Source organism: Trichoplusia ni, chromosome 8 (assembly GCF_003590095.1).
Source record: "Trichoplusia ni isolate ovarian cell line Hi5 chromosome 8, tn1, whole genome shotgun sequence".
NCBI lineage: Eukaryota > Metazoa > Arthropoda > Insecta > Lepidoptera > Noctuidae > Trichoplusia > Trichoplusia ni.
In genome coordinates this window covers 8,524,665-8,545,785 of record NC_039485.1, presented here as the reverse complement: position 1 = coordinate 8,545,785, position 21,121 = coordinate 8,524,665, and the positions used below count along the sequence as shown (strand labels likewise).

General features: G+C 35.4%; 7 non-coding genes across 7 annotated transcripts; 5 read left to right on the top strand and 2 right to left on the bottom strand.

The window, feature by feature from the left end:
• Positions 1 to 6,973: 6,973 nt before the first annotated feature.
• Trnah-gug lies at positions 6,974 to 7,045 on the top strand. Its single transcript has one exon. It is a non-coding gene; the product is annotated as a tRNA-His (tRNA).
• A 1,690-nt stretch (positions 7,046 to 8,735) lies between these two features.
• On the bottom strand, positions 8,736 to 8,807 carry Trnah-gug. Its single transcript has one exon. It is a non-coding gene; the product is annotated as a tRNA-His (tRNA).
• Positions 8,808 to 9,489: 682 nt separating this feature from the next.
• On the bottom strand, positions 9,490 to 9,561 carry Trnah-gug. Its single transcript has one exon. It is a non-coding gene; the product is annotated as a tRNA-His (tRNA).
• Positions 9,562 to 10,759: 1,198 nt separating this feature from the next.
• On the top strand, positions 10,760 to 10,831 carry Trnah-gug. The gene has a single exon. It is a non-coding gene; the product is annotated as a tRNA-His (tRNA).
• Positions 10,832 to 11,760: 929 nt separating this feature from the next.
• Positions 11,761 to 11,832, top strand: Trnah-gug. The gene has a single exon. It is a non-coding gene; the product is annotated as a tRNA-His (tRNA).
• Positions 11,833 to 19,921: 8,089 nt separating this feature from the next.
• Trnah-gug lies at positions 19,922 to 19,993 on the top strand. Its single transcript has one exon. It is a non-coding gene; the product is annotated as a tRNA-His (tRNA).
• Positions 19,994 to 20,565: 572 nt separating this feature from the next.
• Positions 20,566 to 20,637, top strand: Trnah-gug. The gene has a single exon. It is a non-coding gene; the product is annotated as a tRNA-His (tRNA).
• The last annotated feature ends 484 nt before the right edge of the window (positions 20,638 to 21,121 follow it).

Here is a 21,121-nt window from a genome sequence, read left to right as displayed (position 1 = left end):
TATAATATAATTTTATTAAACGCGAATTAAAGAGGAAAATATTTTCTTTACTTGCTCCCAAAAATGTGATACGAAAAAAAAACACTACTTATATTATAAACTCTAAAGTTCGTAAGTATTTATGTATTGATGTTTTTTACTCTTTGAGATCATTTTCGATTTGTAGCGAGTGGAGCTGCTACCAAAGACCAGTATAAAAATAATACATATCAGTCGAAGATAAAACTTTAATAACTTTTAAAGTATCGGCTTATCCGTGAGACGCTTAGTAAGCTCTTTTTGTACTCGCCTTAACGATCATTGATGGGGATTACCGATCAAAGATGAATGACACGTGACGAGACGGTTAAAGATGACACTGCTCATATGTTCGATGCCATGGTATCTATATTAAGACGTGTATGAGAATCCTCGTGTCAAATGGGATGAATATACGTGTCTGTTTTTTAATGTTGTCCATTGGCCACCATGGTCTTTATTACTTAAGCTCTATAAGTATTTATTAATCATAATTTGTAGAGACAACGGAGTTATATATTCAATTCAATTTTTGTGCACTTTTATTTTGTCGATAGAGTTCTGCCTGAAGAAAAAAGAAAAGAAAAAAAGTGATAATCACTGTCCTATAAAATCTTAATTAAACAAAAGTAAAGGAAATAATTATTTTGATCTGAGCTGGAATAAAGAACACATAAATTTAACACGAAAGAGGCCGCACATACGCGGAAAAAAAGAAAAACGGCTGAGAAAAACTTTAACAAGTCCTTGAACAACAAAGGAAGCAAAACTATAAAGGAGTCTTTATACCATTAGTTCAAGCATTTTATTTATGAGTGCGACATTCGAACACTCACAATTTATAGTCACAAAGAAAATACTGTATTGTTTCAATACGGAACTTTTTCTTTGAATATTTGCTGCGTAAATCTGTGTGTTAGATTATTGCGTCTTATTCTCAAGAGAGTCAGATGACATTCGTCACTTTTTGCGTTTATAAGACATTTATAATACGCATATGATATGTAGTGTTTTTGATCAGGATTCCTGCATTTTTTTTATGGTAAAATTGAAATACTTTTTATTTTTTCCTCTTTTTTTCAGTCAGCAAATACAGAAACATTCAATGAATCAAATTGCTGAGATATTGCTTCTTGCATTTATATTCACTGCAAAAACTTAATTTCCTCTAATATATTTTCATGTTAAAAACCTTGACCGTTGGGATCTAAGATCGTTTCACAGAGATTTCGATAAGATGGCGCCGGTGACTTCGCTAGTTAAGTACTAAATTTAAAGTGTCATTAGAAAGAAAATTCCTGTATCTTGATACAAAAGGAACACAGAGAGTTTTAAGATAATGTAGTTTTTTTATAAGGAAATTTAGCTATTGAGTGTTATTTTTATAAATATATTGTAGAGTTGTCTTCTTTATATGTCGTAACAATATCAAAGCCAATCCCACTCACGGTATACACATTTAAAGGTGTTATATCAATAACTTTTAATAAGCGCCATTTTCAGCAATCTTAAGCAGGGCTGTAAAGAGTTTTTTTTGTGTCATCACGACGAAATAAGTGTGTGTTTGCAAGTCTTTTCATTTCGTCTATCAACATTTAATAGAATAAGACGAGAAAAAGAATGACACAAAACTAGTTCAACGGTGCATTCTCAATTTTCAACGAGCTAGCAAAAAGGAGAGTTCTCATAATTTTCTCAATTGATTAAAACGACCTTTTGCTAACAAGATTCTAGTTTCAAAAGGAAAATGTGCTAAGATAAAAAGATTTTTTAGATTAGATTCTTTTCGTCTTTTAATTAACGATTTTTTCGTTTTTTTATAAGATAGAGCTAAAACAAAGGAAACTTGTCGATGATGTCCATTTTTCACTAAAAATGTTTACTGCTATTTTAGTTAAGAGATTATTGAAATTGACTTAGTACTGCTTTATGAATAAAACTAGAGAGGGACTAACATCCATACATACAAGCTTTCGCGTTTATAACATTAGTATGATATTTGTAGGATTTGGTAATGTCATTCTAAGTCAAAGTCAGCCTATATAAAAATAAATGAAGTTCTTTAAATTGGTAGAATGAGACAAGTTACGAAAATCAATAGTTTCCCAAAATACCTACTTAGAACCAACCAGTGACCACTAAACTACATAAACATACATACATATTACTAGTTTACTGGTACAACAACTAAACAAATATGATACAATATTTATGCAAACAAACTCTTCAAGTACGCAGCCTTTTCGGGATTTACAAACAAAGACGACCTATTGGCATTCATCCTGTTTTGTTTTTATATACCTAAATCAGTAGATACAACTGAATACATTTATACATAACGTTGATTTATTAAAACTACTATGAGTTATTCAACTCCAAGCAAAGGTATCACTAATACTTATATAATACTTAGAACAGACAATAGAAAATGTTACAGTGTATCCAAAGATAAAGTCAAAACAACCCTTACTTAAGAATTCATATTTTAACACTAACATAGACTTTTGATATCAAAGCCATGTACAACTATTACGTGTGCATGCAGCCTGCAAACCCTGAACCCTGTCCGCATCTCTCTATTTACATATAACTTCATATAAGTATCACGTACTATACAGGGTGGGCAATTTCTCGCTTGATAGAACGTCCACACCTTGTATACGTGCGGTTGCAAATCGTTCACGTGCCCGCCGCGGACTCTGACCTCAATTTATGACGTATTACAGGGTAAACCTCATTTTGTAATAATGTATAACGGACTATTTCGGCTAGGTTTGTTTAATGAGGTGTGATAACATTACGATTTACTTACGTTACTTTCGTGACTGTTGTGAGTTAGTAAAATAAGAGGTATCCACCCTTTGAAAACAAATTTTAACCAGATTTGTAGTAGTTAGCAAGTATTTTAGAACAAACCACGTTATTAACTAATATATTCCAACCTTAAAGTAAGTAATTAATCTTGGCACATACAAAATATGGATATGTTTTCACTGACTATCAATGAGAATAACAAATCTTGGCGCTAACGCCATTATCATATTATTTGTACCTCCATCTGAACACTTTCCATGATTAATAGCGTGATATATTTCACTTACAGCATTTTATTATTGCCAGCGAAAGCACAGCTGATGGTTACAACATTATCCAGTGTACAATGGTATATCGAACTAAACTCTCGCTTTTCCATACTTTAATAAACATGCTAGGGATAATGTAACATGATAAGTTTCTGTCATCAAAATAAGTTTATAACAAGCAGCCTTCAAAACGGGAAGCGTTAGCAAATTATCCCAGGACAGAAATGTATTTCTTTTAGAAGCTAGTTTTTACACACTTCGTTATAAAATGCTACCTGTCACACTAATTTCTACGTAGTCGAAAACCTCCCGACGTGAAAATTGATTTACTTGCAAAAGGTACTGAAACTAAAAACTGATGCCAGAAAACCTTGACCAATTACGTAGCTCGAAAAGGTCTCGACGAAAACGGCTTTTGCATGTTTTTGTATTCAATCGACATCTCACCAACAGTACCTAACTTGGAAGAAGCGTTTGTAGATCTATCATGGTCTCAACTTACCTATTTTTTTCTCTAGTGCTTTATCTCTATTCGACCAATAATTAACAAAATACATCAAGCTTGAAAAAGGATAAGGTGTGGCGGAATTCTAAAATGTTTTGAAAGAGTGCGATTGCAAACGAAGAACAAAACACAGACATCGCTTCGCTTCAATTGTATACAGATACATATCACCCGGGCGCGCTCGTGCCATCAATACCGTGCGGTTTTCTTTCACGTATATTTTAGTGGTGAGAACTAGGGGTTGAATCCCTTGTGGAAAATCAAAAGAATCGATGTTCATTGTTTGATACTAGTTGCGATTTATAGCTGATAAATTGGAAGTGCATTGCTTTTCTTTGCGTTTTGTTTTCTATGTATTTTTTATGAAGAAAGACAATTTTGGTTTTAATATGGTATTAGTGGAACGAGTATTGATTTATGCACGATTTCAAATTTGGAAATATGTATGTAGGTAAGGACTCAACAACTCAATTCAGTGTTCGTTTTAAACCAATCTAAAACAACATTAAAAGGTTTTAAGAAATAAATAAACCTCTTTACTGCAAAAACCTTTCGAATACCAGTATATTGTCAATAAATCTACGAAACGATTCATTTAAAACCAAATTGCTCATTAGTGTCTAGTCTAATCTAAGAAAAGTACCTGCGCTGCGTATTTATTTAAATTGGATTTGGAATTAAAATCGTATTTTAAACTTGACTATCAGAGACATTTATTATACCTATTTAAAGAAACATATTTTTATGCTAAAATACCATCTCAGAAATAATAATAAATATATTATTAACAGCCAGTAAAACTAGATGTTATTTTAGAAATTCTATTGTAACAAGTTTATTCCAGCAAATAAAATCTTAACATACTAGTGTTCTCGAATTTTCCACTTTTCACGTAAGAATGCTACGAAGGCCCCAATAAGTAGCACTACTTGACATAATCTTGCATGGGAATATGAACCTTATTCGTGGAGACTCCGGATGAAAATCGTGTGAATGTTTTTAGTAGAAAGTTTCGAGCAATAGCTAGTGTGAGAGCTCCGATCTCCAATTTTCACGAATAATTGAATGTCCTTCAGAGAATATGGCTTTAAAGGTAGTTCACATAACATTTTCAACGCCCAATTCCCGATGTGAAGAGCTCTTATGTTTCGTGTCCCAGGTGTATTGAGCATGGTATGGAACTCCATATTCATACTTTTGTGAAGAAATCGTTTTATTTTAAACTAGCTGTTGCCCGCGACTTTGTCCCCGTGGGTAGAAGATAAAGTTATGATTTATACCTGTCCTATTATTTTCACATTATCATCGTATCTTCGCTCCTATTAGTCGCAGCGGGTTTAAACCCTAAAGCCTTCCTCGATAAATGGTCTATTTAACACAAAAAGAATTTTTCAATTTGGACCAGTAGTTCCTGAGATTAGCGCGTTCAAACAAACAAACAAACAAACTCTTCTGCTTTATATAGTAGTATAGATGTGAACTAATAGTTACTCTACCAAAAAATTAGGTACGAAGCTCAGAAGAAACCAGATAGTTAAAGCAATTATTTTTTACCTGTTTCATCATAAGCTACTGAGAATATTTTCTAGTCTATGCAATGAAGAAGGTCTTGTCAACCAACGAGCTAAGTTCCTAAGTGAAAATAGAGTTCGCCCGAAACGTGAGGGGATTTCCTATTGAGTGATACACAAAGTATTCGGGGAAGAAAAGAAAGGGTTAAATGGCAAGGGCAGAGGTCCCGTTAATAATTCATGATGTTAGTCATACAGAATACTTTAGTAAAATAGGTTTCTACTTACGTTTGAGTGGGCCCTAATAACTAACCCTGAATTTGTCTCTCCTCATCAATAAGTTTATGTTGCAGTCTCAAATAATGGCAACAAATACCTATTTTGTTAAAATATTGTGTATCTGGTCTTTAGAGTTTCTCTTAGGGAGCGGTTTAAAGAGATAGGCATTTTAACGGTAGCATCCCAATTTATTTTAGATAATATACTATTGATACGAAAAAATCTTCACTTATACTCGAAAAACAGTGATATACATAGTATAAATACACGGAATAAACATAAGTTAATTGGTACATCGCACCGTTTACACAGGGTACACAACTCATTTGTGGGACTTAGTGTTCGCCTCTACAATAAACTACCTCTCACTTTATTGGAACTACCTTTTAGCTCATTTAAAACAACCATTAAGGATAAACTATGCAAGAAGGCTTATTATACAATAAATGATTATTTAAATGATAAAAATAGTTGGTCGCCGTGATTTACACAGGACGGTTTAGTGTGGATTAATGTTTGACGTGTATGATTAGTATGTAATTTGATAGACATACTCTATGTGTGTAACATTGTGTTACCTATTTTGTTTTATTTTTAGTATAATTATACGCATACACGTATATATTATTTTTTTCAAATTTTGACATGTATAATTTTATTAATTATAAAATTCAATGATGTAGCAATTTATGCCACCTCCGTGTTCAGGGCTGTGCCAGGTAAATCAACGTTTGGGGTATTTCTTTCTTTGAGTTTTATTTTATTAGCCGGCAGCAGATACGTCATGCTCCCTTAGTCGTCACTGCCTGCGGTGGCGTCTTGGGTCGGGTCACCTCCTTCCCTCAAATATGGCGAGGGAGGTGATGGCTGACCCTTGCGTCATACTCGTGAACGGGTGCTGCTTGCGGTGACTGGTCGGTCTGCTGACCTTGGCCTTTGTACTTACAGTTAAATTTCGTATTGGATTAGATACGGCGAACTCAAATTTTTGTTTGTTTGGCATGGCACCTGCACACTTATTTTGTTATTGTTCTGTATAATAATAATAATAATTTTGTAATGGGAATGACAGCGTGCTGCTGGGGAGTTTGTTGCACCGTTTCTTCTCTCACAGCAAAAGCACTTAGGAAGCGGTGATGGGTGGGCGAAACTGGGTGCTGTCCAATGTAACTTGACCTTCAAAAAGTGCTACTTAGTAGCCTAATTTGAATAAATGAATTTTGATTTTGATTTTTTTTTTTGATTTATTTACATCTTTTCTAAAGGAAAAAAAATCTTCGACAGTTTTCGGAATAAGAGTTTAGCAAGTTCTTCTTTAAAGTGTAGGAATCGGTCTATAGCACCGGTTCAAAAAACTCAATCGGTCCTTAAAACAAAAAAAGGGTACAAACCTGTTATCCAAAAGTCAGCAAATAAAATGCTTAAATTGTTATTAACGTTAACTCGGTATCTAAATATTTATTGCATAAACCAGTTTTTATCACGCTCTTGCGCACACCATGCTAAATTACAAGAGAAAGTGCTCTACATTCAGATTATACTGACCAATTTGGATACCACAGTCACCAGCTCCGACAGCCGTGATCGTCTAGTGGTTAGGACCCTACGTTGTGGCCGTAGTAACCCAGGTTCGAATCCTGGTCACGGCAGTGATGACACTGTCGCGGCGGAGCAAATTTTTTGGTTTTTTGAGCATATTTTGTGACTTTCCAAATATTTTTATAAGTTTGTTGAATGAATTTGTGTGAATGCATTCATACATGATGTATCTATAAAGTACAACCTTTTGAGAGGGATTATATCTAAATTTAAATTTAATTCTAAATCAATATTGTTATTGAAAAATATAGTAAAAATCTATTGAAAAGAGGTCATAACCTAAAAACAACGGAGGATGTATTACGTGGGTAAACGAAAAATCAATAATTTGCTTGCATGATGGGTAATAGGGTGAAATGGAAAGAAAAATCATTTTCCGTCGACCCCAAATAAATTGGATATTGAGCAGGAAGAAAAAGTTTTCCCTTTTGTGGACACGGAAGTTACCTCCAAGAATTTAACATGAAAACCACTAGTTGAGGCTCTGTAACGTTGTTTTTCAGGCAAGCTTATTGTATATCTCATATTAATTTCCATGAATTTTCATTTAATTTTCCTTTTTGTCTTTTTTTACCTTTCGTTAAAGACGTACTACAGGTACATACATAAACATAAAGCCTACATCACCGACATCAACCGAAAAAACATGAAAACGCATATCAAACTCGGTGTCTGTCATAAAATCGATGTCTCTACTAATTATGGGTATAAAAGTAATGGTTGCTTTTTCCAGGTTAAAACCACAGTTATTGGTTATAAACTTTGGTCATAAAACTGCACTAACTGGTAGCGGTGAACCTCCCTTGGTAGTGGAATTTTATTTGCAGGACCGTAATGGGTTTTTGTATATTCATTTATGTGTACGTTGGTTTTAATGTTCAGATCGCCTGTAAAGTATCTCTTAAAGTGTTTATATTATATATCTATCTAAGGGAGCTCGAAGCTCTTACATTTATTTATTTAATTCTCACGGGATTCCTTTTAAATGGCTGGAACGATTTTTTTTTGTATTGGTTTTGGGTTTGGGTGGTCTAAATCTAAACCATTTAGGGCAAAAAGGGTTTAGATTCATAAGTCACCCTGTCAACGATGTATCGAATTTAACTGAACGACAAATGAATTAAGGATTTTCTTATTCAACTACTACGGCTACTATTTCATATGAATCTTACCTACGGCAGCTTTTGAATACTGGCCTGAAATAGTACCATTGCTGGAGAAATGTCATTTTAATACAAAAAAAATAATCGAAGTAAAACGAATGTGTGTTATATGTACTACATGAAAATATTTTCAACTTAATAGACTAAAGATAAAAATGTACTTGGTAGTTTCTGCTAGTTGCTCATTAGACAAGTATCAAGTCTATTTAAGAATTAAAGGTAGTATTTTTTTTAAGTCACTGCCCAAACATTGTAAGATGTTAATTCCGTTACTTATTGAAATTGTAACATTACCAACAATATCCAGAGTTGAGTAATTAGTTAGTAACAGTACCCAGCTTAATGAAATCCTAACAACAACAGAAACCTGTTTTATTAATTAATGTATACTTTTTTAATTAAAATTTTAATTATTTTGTTTATGAAACCGGCTTCAAAAGTTTCATTGTTATGTATTATATGTTTGGTAAGCCGTGATTTTGTTAGCTATTCTAATTTCTGAGGCTATGCGAACCAATTTCTAAAATTATATCTAAGAAAAATTAAAAAGTTTGCTCTGCCGCGACAGTGATATCACTGCCGTGACCAGGATTCGAACCTGGGTTACTACGGCCACAACGTAGGGTCCTAACCACTAGACGATCACGGCTGTCGGAGCTGGTGACTTTAAAAACGAATTATTCAGCCTCTTTGCTCCGAAACTCGCTAAAACGAGATCACTTTCACAATTTGTTGCGCTTGCGACATCTCACAGTAATTTTAGTTGCGAATTATATTTTTCCACGTTAAACAACTAATTTTTTAAATACATTTTTATTTTTTATTACGCTCTCTTCTTCCTTAAAATTTTGGTGAATATTTCGTAATACCCCCATTTCTAAAGTAACTGTCTATAGGGGTTCAGAAATCGATCAGTTAAGGTTTAGTCACTTAATTTTATTTTTTACTTAATATTGTAGGCAATTTCGTATGTGTGTGTATTGAACGCCATGTAGGCCATACCAGTTAAGTCCTCTAATGCTACGAAATGATGACACTATCGTAGGACTGTGCTACGAACTCAACACGTCTACGACCCATATATCACCCGTAGACATATTCGTAGTCATATGTAGCGATGTAGAGTACGCTTGTTCAATTGATCATGGTAGTTTACAAGCTTGTTTTTTAAAACAAACCCAAATGCCAAATTAAACACAACAAATAAATAATAGTCAGTATGTTACTACTTAAGATTGATGATCATAATAAAACTCAGAGCCAAAATTATTTTCTTTCCACAACAAGGGATTTTCTGGCAAAAATATCCTCCGCCATGACAGTGTTATCACTGCCGTGACCAGGATTCGAACCTGGGTTACTACGGCCACAACGTAGGGTCCTAACCACTAGACGATCACGGCTACCGGAGCTGGTGACTGTGGTATTAAAACCGTTCTCTGCATTTAATTCGAGCACTTTCACAAATGTGACGTCACAGCAAGTATTGAATAAACGTTTAATGAGCGTATTGTTACAAATATTAAGACTTATAGACCTATCTGTAGTATTTAAAGGTCTATGATGAATTTATGATATTTTTGGGTATATGTTGTGTTCCTTTTTATGGCGTATCATTTTTTTTTTAAACTCACCGGAGATAATAATTAATTTATGCAATGGTTTATTCCCTCGGGTTTGCCCGATAGTGTCGGAACCAACCGGGGTCGCGGGGACGCGGCGGCAGGGTAGCGAGCCGAACTGGAGCTCAAAACGCGAACCCGTTGCATCTTTAAATTATAAACGAAATTACGAACTATCCGAATTACGAAGTATCTAGTAGTATCCTTTTAGTAGTAATGTATGTAATATGCTTAACTTTTTCTATCTCTACTGAATACAAGAAAAAACCTCCGTCTTTTCATTTTGCTAACGTTCGTTGTATTTTCAAGTCCCAGAGAAAAGAACTAAACTTGAAAAACATATTTACAAAATATAACCCCTTGTTTCTCATATAGAAAAGGTCAGCGGAGGTCCAACACAAGTTGATGAGACGACGAGAAGTTTGGCCAATATTTGATCAAGTGATTGTAACAAACATTGTTATTTAAGCCTGTCCGTGCTTCTGTTACCGGTTCTATAATATAGGTTATGTTTATAAAGGTTGGCGGCGCCTGGCTTGTTATGAAAATATTGTTAAATTAGACAGGTGTTTGAAACATTGATGTAAAGGGTGTAATATTTAAGTTGAATACATCTTTTGTTTCGGTGGAGTTTGCTTAAAATGGAAAAGTCTTCCTTTATTATTAGGCTGTAAAATCTATATTTAAATAGAAATTACTTTTTAAGGCTGTAGTAATTAATCTTTTGTGAAATGACATAGTATCTTATTATTTAAAATTACAAACCATATATAAAAATATCTTTACGGCTTAGACAAATCTGACATTACAAATAGGAATATTTTCAAATAATTTTGGGGTAACAAGAGTCATTGAATTGACAATACAACTCATAAAAATGTTGTTAAAACGAGTAAAGTATTATGAAAGTGATCTCGTTTAAACGTGTTTTCAACCAAAGAGGTTAAATAATTCGTTTCTTAAGTCACCAGCTCCGACAGCCGTGATCGTCTAGTGGTTAGGACCCTACGTTGTGGCCGTAGTAACCCAGGTTCGAATCCTGGTCACGGCAGTGATAACACTATCGCGGCGGAGCAAAGTTTTGCTTTTGTTTTCTTTTAGTTGTGCGAATATAAATAAAAAACCTGATCTGAATCAAATAATGAAAGGGAAAACATCAAGATATGATTAATCAGTTTCAAAACAGTTACTGTTTTAAAAGACTCTCTACATTTTAAATACAATACAAGGTGTTCATAATACACTTAACATAGCATGTGCATATAAACTCGTTTATCCTCTAATTAGTGATTAAAAGTACATAGAATAGAATAACTTTAGTAAGAAAATACACGAAAGCAACGTAATCAACTGAACACATGTCATACAACAAGTGTCTACGAGCATGTCTACGGATCACATGTGACTCGTAGACGTAAACAAGATTCGTAGCAAAGTCCTACGATAGTATCATCCTTTCGTAGCATTTGAGTACGTTATCAATGTGGCCTACATTGCACTCAAGCGACAATTCTGAAATTTCAAATGATATGTAGTATAGATTACCCTCACAAAACGACTTGAATATTATTTCGTTGTTTTTGATATTTCTGAAAGAAATCAGTGATTCCTTTTAGCGATGCAAGAAATAAAAAAAGGCCTATTTCGTAAAGGACTTTTTTAACAGAATTCCACTACCTATACGTCCTCTTTTATATTTTGTGACTTTGACTGATAAAATAACTTCTTATCAGTGAATAAAATGTTATCAACTAAATTTACTTAGAGTTTATATCGTATTTTTACTACCGTGCTCTAAAAACAAAATGGGCAAAGGCTTTAAGCTTAAAGGTTCGCTACTGTTATTACGTCCTACATTAGTAATTGCGCAGTATAACAATTACATCGCTTGCGCATACCATAAAAAATCACAAGTGAAAGTACTCCAGTTTGTACGAGATATGGTCTTATATTTCGCGACAGTCACCACCAGCTCCGACAGCCGTGATCGTCTAGTGGTTAGGACCCTACGTTGTGGCCGTAGTAACCCAGGTTCGAATCCTGGTCACGGCAGTGATAACACTGTCGCGGTGGAGCGAACTTTTATTTCGGTATTTTTTTCATCTATACTTATCTATATCTATACTCTATATACTTATAATAAATCTGTAGAGAGGTCAATTCTGTACATAAAATATATTTAAAAAATAACTATCAAGGGGTGGTTAGGGATCGCTACTGATGCCAAAAATGCAATCAGTAAAATTTTTGTCTGTCTGTCTGTCTGTCTGTCTGTCTGTCTGTCTGTATATTCGTTATAGAAACAAAAACTACTCGACGGATTTTAACGAAATTTGGCACAATTATTCTTCATACTCTTGGGCAGGTTATAGTATACTTTTCATTACGCTACGACCAATAGGAGCAGAGCAGTGAAGGGAAATATTGGGAAAACGGGGTAAGTTACTCCATTTTTTAAGCTTCCGTCACGTGTGCAGGCTTATAGGTTAAAGCTACATAGAAATCATGTATGACGGAAATATTCTCCCTAAAATTATATAAAAAATATTCCTCGACAGCATATGTCTAACTTTTATGGTTGACTCACAATAACACGTGAAACTCCCGATAGCTTAGCAATTCGGAGATTTCTGATTGTATTTGTCTACTCTAACGTTTACAACACTATCACTCATCCCCAATTAAAAAAGTTAACATTATTACCTATTCAATAAAAAAAGAATCATGTAAATCGGTGTAGAAACACCAAAGTTATACATGAAATAATAAGAAATCGCGCGTGAATACAGAGTCATGCTATAAGGATTATTTTTGTGTATCGGTTGCCGCGCTCGACGCGCGTCGTGGCGGGAGGTATAAAAAGACGGGGGGTCCGCGCTCGAGCGTCATACAATATTTGGCTGTTGATGCGAATAGACGTTCAGACTGTTCGACCTTATTGACAATCAATAATTGTTATTTGCAAACCGTGCTTATCAGCACGACTTTTAGTCTTTGAATAGTTTATTTTTAGAATTGTTTTGTTGTTAGTTTATATAATAGGTATTAGATTAATAGTATTAGTAGTAGGTACACCTATTAGTTATTTTGGTAGTGTTTAATTGTATTAATAGTTTATTTTCGTAATTGGTAGTGTTTAATTATATTAATAGTTTATTTTCGTAATTTTTATATTATTTATTTTGGTAGTGTTTAATTGTATTAATAGTTTATTTTCGTAATTTGGTAGTGTTTAATTAAATTAATAGTTTATTTTCGTAATTGGTAGTGTTTAATTAAATTAATAGTTTATTTTCGTAATTGGTAGTGTTTAATTATATTAATAGTTTATTTTCGTTATTATTATATTAGTTATTTTGGTAGTGTTTAATTGTATTAATAGTTTATTTTCGTAATTGGTAGTGTTTTATTATATTAATAGTTTATTTTCGTAATTATTACATAATAACTATATATAATTGTAAGTGTAAGGTAGCTTCAGTTACCGTCGATTAAAAATACACAATGCCACCTAAAAAACGACCATCTTTATCTCGAAATTCGAGAGATGCTAAAAGGATGAGAAATGCGCGTTCTCAAGAATCGGCAGAGGAAAGAGCACATCGGTTAAACTCTATGAGAGTTAGTGCCTCAACCTCTCGAGCCAATGAAAGCTCTCCAGAGAGAGAGATGCGATTAGCAGCTGACAGAGCGAGACGAGCTACATCACGGGCGTCTCAAAGCTCTTCTCAACGAGAGCTGAGGCTTACCATTGACCGAGAACAACATGTGTTATCCCGAGATGCTGAAACTGCGTCACAACGAGAATTGCGTCTCACTGCTGACCGCGAACGGCATACATTGTCTCGCGAGTCAGAAACCTACACTGAGAGGGAATTGCGTCTCACAGCTGACCGCGAACGTCATATATTGTCTCGCGAGTCAGAAACCTTCACTGACAGAGAATTGCGTCTCACAGCTGACCGCGAACGTCATATATTGTCTCGCGAGTCAGAAACCTACACTGAGAGGGAATTGCGTCTCACAGCTGACCGCGAACGTCATATATTGTCTCGCGAGTCAGAAACCTACACTGAGAGGGAATTGCGTCTCACAGCTGACCGCGAACGTCATATATTGTCTCGCGAGTCAGAAACCTACACTGAGAGGGAATTGCGTCTCACAGCTGACCGCGAACGTCATATATTGTCTCGCGAGTCAGAAACCTACACTGAGAGGGAATTGCGTCTCACAGCTGACCGCGAACGTCATATTTTATCTCGAGAATCTGAAACTTTAACTCAATATGAAGACCGTTTGACAAATGATAGGGTGCACCATAATGTTATTCGATCTCTCGAAGACGCACATGAGCATGAACAACGACTAGAGTCGGTACGCGAATATTATAATTCTTTGAGACAAGAACGATCAGTAAGTTTGTCTAATGAAAGATTAAGAATCGAAAATATTCGGTCTCTTGAAACGGACGAACAGCGAGAGGCCCGTCTTACTGCAGACAGATTTCGACATAGCCTTAATAACTTAGATGTACACATAGAAGATCAATCTAGAAATTCGGTGGCTTGGTCCGACAAATATAAAAGTGGGTTTGCTTATAACCTCACAATTGATTATGGATCATCTTCTGTAATAGGCGATATGAACGTGGTATGTCGTTTTTGTAATGCTTCAAAGTGGAGTAAGGAGTCAGCTGGTTTCTGTTGTTCTACAGGTAAAATAAATTTGCCTTCATTCGAAGACCCACCGGAACCTTTGAAATCACTACTTTTAGGGGAACATATACAATCTAAACAGTTTTTAGATAATATTCGCACTTATAATAGTGCATTTCAAATGACATCCTTTGGCGCTCAACAAATCTCAGAAGGTCATTTCATGCCTACTTTTAAGATACAAGGTCAGGTTTACCATTTGATAGGATCCCTTTTGCCTGAAAACCAACCTAAGTTTCTTCAAATATATTTTGTATCCGACTACAACGAACAGTCGAATATAAGAAATCAATATTTCCCGAATTTAAATACTGAACTCATATCACAACTTCAGAACATGTTGCATCAGGTTAATTCGTATGTATGCAGTTTTAAATCGGCATTAGAAGCTCTTCCTCGAGATGATGATAACAATTATAAAATTGTTATAAATGCCGATAGGCGTCCAACTCAGGAACACCCTGGGCGTTATAATGCTCCATCCACGAATGAAGTTGCTGTGGTATTGGTCGACCAGGAATGTGATAGGCGTGATATCGTTATCCGTTCCAGAGATAATCGTTTGCAACGTATTTATGAAACCCACAGGGCTTACGACAGTTTGCAATATCCTTTGATATACTGTCGAGGGGAAGATGGTTATAATTTTGCTTTATACCAAACTGATCCGCGTACAGGCGCACCTAATTATAATAAAAAGATTTCATGCCTTCAATTTTACTGTTACCACTTGCAAGTAAGACGGAATAGGTTTGTATACTTTCAACGTTTTCATGGCTTATTCAATCAGTTTATTGTAGACATGTACGCAAAAATTGAAACCGAAAGATTAGTTTATATACGATCTAATCAAAGGCAGCTGCGCGTTAAAGAATACGTGCACCTTCGCGACGCCATGCAGCAAGATAACGATACGGTGAATATGGGTCGTTTAGTTATTTTGCCCTCTTCTTTTACTGGTGGTCCACGATACATGCACGAACGTACTCAAGATGCTTTTTGTTACGTAAGAAAATATGGACGTCCCGACTTATTTATTACTGTAACTACCAATCCTAAGTGGGATGAAATTACTCGGGAGCTTCTTGAGGGTCAAGCACCGCATGACCGCCATGATATCATAGCAAGAGTTTTTCATTTAAAATTAAAATCAATGATAGATCTACTTACCAAAGATAAAATTTTTGGAGAAGTATTGTGTTATATGTATAGTATTGAATGGCAAAAACGCGGCTTACCTCACGCACATATCCTGCTTTGGTTAAAAGATAAGGTTCGACCTAATGATGTAGACAGTTTAATCAGTGCTGAAATTCCAAGTCCGATTGCAGATCCCGTGTTATACGACATTGTTAAAACTCATATGATACATGGTCCATGTGGTTCGTTTAACGGGAATTCTCCTTGCATGCAAGACGGTCGTTGCACTAAAAGATATCCAAAAGCCTTAGTGGATGGCACTGTAACAGGACATGATGGATACCCATTATATCGTCGCCGTTCAAGAGATAATGATGGTTTTACTGTTGAAAAGCGAGTGTCTGGACAACAAGTTACTTTAGATAATAGGTGGGTCGTTCCGTATTCTCCTGTGTTGTCCAGAGCATTTCAAGCTCACATAAATGTTGAAATGTGTAATAGTGTAGAGTCAATAAAATATATTTGTAAGTATATTAATAAGGGCAGTGACCAAGCTACATTTGCTTTGAGAAATGAACATGATTAAGTTACAAGATTTCAGTCAGGCAGATATATAAGTTCTTCAGAAGCTGTGTGGCGGATCTTAAGTTTCAACATTCACGAAAGATATCCACCTGTGACTCATCTGGATGTTCATCTTGAAGGCGGCCAACGTATATATTTCAACGCCGAAAATGTCACAGAACGGTTAGAGAACCCTAGACAAACAAGTTTATTAGCATTCTTTCGACTTTGCCAAACTGATGATTTTGCAAAATCTCTTTTGTATGAGGAAGTTCCATCGTATTATACCTACGATAAGCAACGGGGTGTCTTTAATCGAAGACGCCGTGGCAGGCCTGTAGATGGCGAGTCAGGTATTTTTAAAGAACATGTTCTTGGTAGAGTGTACACCGTTCATCCTAACAACGCTGAGTGTTTCTATTTGCGATTATTATTACATACCGTGCGAGGACCAACCTCATTTATAGATTTGAGAAAAGTAGACGATGTTGTTTATCCCACTTATCAAGCAGCTTGCCAAGCGCGTCATTTGCTTGAAAATGATCAGCATTGGGATGACGCTTTAGCAGAATCCTGTGTCAGTGATAATCCACGACGGTTACGCCATTTATTTGTAACATTACTCACATTTTGTAATTTGTCAGATGCTGTAACATTATGGGAAAAATATAAAGAAAAATTTTCAGAAGACTTTCTTAGAAATATACCTAACAATGATGAAGGCACAACTAATGATAATTTCCGTGATCTTGCCATAAATCAGTGCTTATTAGCTCTTCAGGATGACTTAACAGCAGTAGGCGGTAAATCACTCTGTGAATATGGTTTGCCAACACCAACCTCAGTCGGAGAGGTAACTAATAGGGAATATTCCGCAGAGATTGGTTACAATTTAACGGAACTGCTGACAACATTAGAAAACGGTGTCCCAATGATGACTGCAGAACAACGTTCAGTTTATGACCGCGTGTGCAATAGTGTTCAAAATAATTTGGGAACAATATGGTTTTTAGATGCACCTGGAGGAACTGGAAAAACCTTTTTGACTAAATTAATATTGGCTTATGTTCGAAATCAGCGTAAAATTGCTCTTGCCGTAGCTTCATCAGGGATAGCTGCAACATTGCTACCAGGAGGTAAAACTGCTCACAGTATGTTTAAAATACCAATTGATTTAGATCGCACGGAAAATCCAACCTGTAGTATTTCAAGAAATAGCGACAAAGCTAAGGTATTACGCGAGTGTAGTTTAATCATATGGGATGAATGTACGATGGCCCATCGAAAAGGAGTAGAAGCGGTAGACAGAATTTTAAGGGATATAAGACAAAATGATCGACCAATGGGCGGTATCACGGTTTTATTTTGTGGTGATTTCCGACAAACCTTACCGGTAATACCACGGGGAACCCGAGCTGATGAGGTTAGGGCTTGCCTGAAAAGCTCTTATTTATGGCGAGATATACAATCGGTGCATTTGACTATAAATATGCGAGTGAGAACTGGAGATAACCCGGATGATAGTCAATTTTCTGACACATTATTAAAGATTGGTGAAGGTACCTATCCACAACTACACCAAGGAAAACTTATACTGACGCCTGAATTATGTTGTATGGTGCAATCTCAACCACATCTTATATCGTCGGTTTACGGTGACGTAACAAATATATTAAATAGGGACAATTCTTGGCTATGCGAAAGATCTATTTTAACTCCTCGCAATGACCAGGCATCTGAGATCAATAACAAAATACTGTCGAATATACAGGGGGAAAGCAAAGTTTATAGATCAATAAATAGAATGGTCGATGAACAAGAAGCCACTAATTACCCGATAGAATTCTTTAAATATGCCCGGACTTCCCTCTCATGAAATTTGTTTAAAAATTGGGATACCGATTATTATGCTCCGAAATTTAAAACCACCACAACTTTGCAATGGAACTCGACTAAAAGTAACCCAGTTGCAACAAAATATAATCGAGGCTCAAATTTTAACAGGTTGCGGTGCAGGAGAAACCGTCTTTATTCCCAGAATACCCTTAATACCAAATAATTTTCCATTCCAATTTAAAAGGACGCAATTCCCAGTATCGGTGTGTTATGCAATGACAATTAACAAGGCTCAAGGGCAGACTTTTCGTGTTGCTGGAGTAGATCTCAGTGTCAGTTGTTTCTCACATGGTCAGTTGTATGTTGCTCTTTCCCGTGTTAGCAGTTCTAAAAGTCTTTATGTTCACGTGCCGGACGGGTCAACTTTCAATATAGTTTACCCGGAAGCTTTGCACTAAAGTATTTTCGTTTTATAGGTACCTTTACCTTACCTTTATAAGGCAGTGGTACTTATATTGCCACCAGAATTTGAACCTTAACACATTATTATAAAGTTTAAAAGCTATAAATATTTTTAAGTTCTGTGTCTTATAAAGGGTTAAGCCTTATGTGAACGTGATCTAAACAATATTACCAATATAAATAATAATAATAAATATTACCAATACATTAACTTAATACACAAGGAGTTACACGCTGACGGAGTCGCGGACACAGCTATCTATACTTTTCTGCCGGAAGTCACTATTCCACGCGGACGAAGTCGCGGGCACAAGCTAGTTATGAATAAACCAATTAACTATTTCATTTGGTGGTATTTTTTGATGATGGTTTTTATTGAAAAACTAATAGAATTAAAAATCGTTTTTGGCCTTCGCTATAGCTAGAACCTAGATGGGTTGTAAAATTAGGTAATGTCGACATTGTTTAAAGGTTTACACAATGTGGACATTGCGCAGACCGCAGTAGAGCTGTCTACTTCGTAACCCAAAAAGAACCAATAGATTTTGATACTATTTTATTTATTCTATTTAATATGAGATAAATTAAAATTTAAGTTATGTTACATTATGAGATGGCTCGTATTAAATAAATATTCAAGTTATCATCATCCATTAAACAAACCCACTCTATATGTGTTACAACTATTTCCACAAATCACATGAATCGTAAACATATACCTAGAGCTCGTAGCAGTCTTATTATCGTACCATAATTTCGTAGCATATTAGTACTTAACTTATGGCCTACTTTGCTCTCAAGATACTCGTACACATTCATATTATTTTGGTACATAATTAAAACATTTTCATAATATCAGGGTCCATTAATCTCAATGTGCATTCAGAGTTTGAATAATTTTAATTAGTATTTAATATAATATTGTTTTTATCATTTGAACAACGTTAAAAAAATACAAACGCGTTTACGTTACTGAATTATAGTTACTAAGTTAATATTTGATCTATACTTCTATACTAATATATAAAGCTGACGAGTTTGTTTGTTTGTTTGAACGCGCTAATCTCAGGAAATACTGGTTCACATTGAAAAAATATTTTTGTGTTGTATAAACCATTCACCAAAGAAGGTTTTAGGCTATATACCATCACGCTGCGACTAATAGGAGCGAAGATACAATGGAAAATGTGGAAAAAGCAGGGAAAATAATTCATCTTGGAGGGCTGCCGCTCAAAAATTCATAACTTATATCTTCTAACCACGCGGACGAAGTCGCAGGCAACAGCCAGTAGAGAATAATATGATTATGACTACAATTACTGTTAAATGTCGCAAGCGCAATAAATTGTGAAAGTGATCTCGTTTTAACGAGTTACGGAGCAAAGAGGCTGAATAATTCGTTTTTAAAGTCACCAGCTCCGACAGCCGTGATCGTCTAGTGGTTAGGACCCTACGTTGTGGCCGTAGTAACCCAGGTTCGAATCCTGGTCACGGCAGTGATAACACTGTCACGGCAGAGCAAACTTTTTATAGTTTTAATTATTATAATGACTCTAACACTGCGAAATTAGCAAATGACGAGATTTTTTTTCACTGGCCTTTATTTAATTTTGCCATTTTAATGTAGCGCTTTTTTATATTTTTTACATAAGTAATTCAAATTCACCTGATCAACCCTCATTTTTTGGAATTGCGGTTCAAAGGAATAGACAGATAAACCTTTTTTTTAAGTAAAACGTGGGAATCCACACAGACACCCACCTCCCTTAGAGTGAAAATGGTCAGTATCACACTCTTACTGACTAATCCTGAATCACCGGGCAACGTCGCCGGCGTTCGGATGGCGCATTCATTTACGCAGAATAGGTAATAAAATACTGTTAGATATCATAATATTTAAAACTCACTACTTGCATGAATATTTGTAGTAAACTATTTTCTACGTCGACTATTGCGCAGTACAACGATTATTGCGCTTGTGCATACCATAACAAATCACAAGTGAAAGTACTCCAGTTTGTACGAGATATGGTCTTATATTTCGCGACAGTCACCACCAGCTCCGACAGCCGTGATCGTCTAGTGGTTAGGACCCTACGTTGTGGCCGTAGTAACCCAGGTTCGAATCCTGGTCACGGCAGTGATAACACTGTCGCGGCGGAGCCATTTTTTGTAGCTAGTTGCTACGGCGTAGCTACGTGGAGTCCTACATCTTATAAATAGACTAACTTTATCTTTGTTTGTTTGACGGTATTTATTCACTATGAAATATATAACAAAAGTAAATAAATTTTAAATAAATTTTCACTTTAGCTACAAATGATGTTAACAACAGATAAATTACAATATTTAGAACTGTTTGAGTTTGAGAACGTGTATATTTGAATCTTAACCTAAAATAATTAAAAATAATATTCACCCACAAAAGTTTTGAACCGTGTGTTGTTTGTAGTTTTCAGCATCTACTCCATCTTGTAGTTTATCTTTTAACTAAGTTTGTAAGCATCAGTCGAGGTCATGCCCTCGTCCAACACTATCTAGACAAAAGAGCAGCTAATTTCCCGCCGTAGCGTAGCATTTTAAAAATAAACGTAAAAATGTTTAAGTTTAAAAGCTTTGCACTT